The sequence below is a fragment of the Carassius auratus genome, unplaced genomic scaffold (genome assembly GCF_003368295.1).
Source record: "Carassius auratus strain Wakin unplaced genomic scaffold, ASM336829v1 scaf_tig00022711, whole genome shotgun sequence".
Taxonomy (NCBI): domain Eukaryota; kingdom Metazoa; phylum Chordata; class Actinopteri; order Cypriniformes; family Cyprinidae; genus Carassius; species Carassius auratus.
Window position 1 is genome coordinate 1 of NW_020525212.1, and position 2,500 is coordinate 2,500.

Here is a 2,500-nt window from a genome sequence, read left to right on the forward strand (position 1 = left end):
TATAACTGAATGCATTATCAATATAGTGCCCCCTAGTGTTGCAGTTAGTTATTATCTATGGAAGACCTGTTTCCGCCACTAAATAAAAAATAAAGCAAGGTTATTGAGACTCTTTATTATTTCACAATTTTGTGATATAAACTCGCAATTCTGACTTTTTTTTCCTTAAAATTTCAAGTTCATTCTGCAATTTTGACTTATAAAGCGAGTTATAAATCCAAAAAGTTATAAAGTAAAGAAAAAAGGCAGAATTGCGAGATGTGAACTCTTTGCGACTTTCATTATATATTCTGTCTTTGTAACTCACAATTTTGTCAGAATTGTGAGATAAAAAGCAGTTACCTTGTTTTAGGATTTATTCAGTGGAAACATGCTTCCATAATTATCATCTGATAATCCAAAACGTAATTAAAGTTGCTGACTAAATGGTCATATGCAATTTTTGTATTGTATATGCAATCAAATGTATTGATCCAGACCATGGCATTAGTGTTAATTTAATCAGCTATATTTTAAGTTTAGTGTTAGTTCAGTGTCAATGTACTTTTTAGGTTTTAGCATTTTGTTTAAGTCTGTGAATTTTAATCTAATCAATGAAACTAGCAATTTAGCTCAATTGTAATCATGATTAAATATTGTGATTGTCATTTGAAATTTCTTTTTACATTAATTCCTAATATTAATTCCAATAACTAGAAATTATGTTTGTTTTTCAGTTCTTTTTTTGCCACACTGAGGTGCATATGAGCATTTAGTCAGCAACCACAATCACAAACAATACAGTCGAGATCCATTGATGGATTTATTCAAGTTAATTGCTGAGAAGGACTGACCTCAAATTTAGTTGCAGCCATTATTACATTTTCATTTGTGCAGATTTACAGTTGGCATTGTCTTTTTGTTATCTCTTCTAATTTTTCAGCCTAGTTTTCCTTAAAATAAGTAAAACTACATCCACATTAATGCAAGGTGTGTACTGAGCTTACCTGTGAACATCAATGGTTTCAAGCAGCCGAAAAGCGACCCAGGCCCAGAGCAAAATCATATGATTGCAGAAGACCATGATGCCAATGAAGAATCCGGCCCCCAGAATCAGAGTCTCAGCAGGGTGGGCATACTCTGCCTGCATGCCAAATGGAGCCTAACATACACATAAACAAACAATCAGATGATAGATCATCAGGATGAAAATGAAATAGAAAAAATAATATTGGTGAAGAAAAGAAAAGACTGTAACTATAACTTACTAGTGGTGTAACAATACACGTTTTGGTTGCAAAACAATACAATACAAAATAATTATTACTTCTAAGACATATGATAAACAGTTAACATAAAGAACTGTTCATTAAAATGCTAAATCTGGTATTTTATCAGGGTGCACTTGAATAGGCTTGGACTCCGTCCTCCTCCCTCATGCACAGGGCAATGGTGACACCAAAGTAGGATTAAATTTGCTTGCAAATTTTAAAAGCGTTAAATGCTGTTTTATTAACTAGTATAATACTTGTGATATTTTTGTATTGTGATATATATATTGTGTGACAATATATTCAACTGCAATGTAAAACTAACCCAAAAAATATTTAATAGTATAAATTCACTCAAATTTAATTGATTTCCTCTGCAGGCCTATCTTATAGTATCTCTTATCTTATAGTAGCATATCGTGTGTGTGTATTTGTGAGCATGCGAGTAACTTACAGTGAAGTCATGATGGACTTTATGAATGAACTTGTAGATTCTGCGATGATGTAAGGCTCGGTGGAGGAAGTAATGCCATGTGTCCTCAATTACTGCACAACCAAAGCACTGGGCCAATATAAAAGGCCTGAGATGGTGAAAGAGATTATAAAGAAAAATGAAGACAAGGCCAGCTTGCTTTAAAAAAGATTTGGTTACAGTACAACCTCATGCTCAACTTTGTTTAACAGGTGTTCTCACCAGCGAGGCATGGAGTCCCAGTCGTAAGGGATGCTGAAGAACTCAGTGAAGTAAATATGTCCCGCAGATGAGCGGCAGCTGGATGCAGAAGTGATTAAACAGCAGCATCTTAAAGCACTTCCACTGTTTCTCCCACGTCTCTGGTTTATCCTGCATGCACCAGACAAAAATATATATATGGTGTTAATTTCTCAGTTTTTAACAACAACAACAAAGCTATAAATAATCAATTTAAAATAATAACAGATGAAAAAAAGATTTGATATTACATACCGGTTGGATCTTATACTTCTGCATGAAAGGGAGGAACTGGAAGATAAATCCAGGCAGACAGAACAGGAAGTAGATCAGTTCATGGACGATGAGCGAGCCCCAGGTGGCGATCTGGAATTTGCTGTAGTTCTGCAGCATGTGATTCCACGCGAGCTTCAGAGGTTCCTGAAGCGGATTCTCTGGAAGAAATGAATCCACATATTCCACCGCTAGATACGCCGAAGACAGAGTGTTTGCTGTGCTGTTAACCTCCATGGCAGCTCCAAATGAGTAACTGTATTTA

General features: G+C 35.2%; 1 pseudogene; it reads right to left on the minus strand.

Moving 5' to 3' along the window:
* Window positions 1–955: 955 nt before the first annotated feature.
* LOC113077508 (methylsterol monooxygenase 1-like) overlaps window positions 956–2,500 on the minus strand; it is a 2,327-nt pseudogene continuing 782 nt past the window's right edge.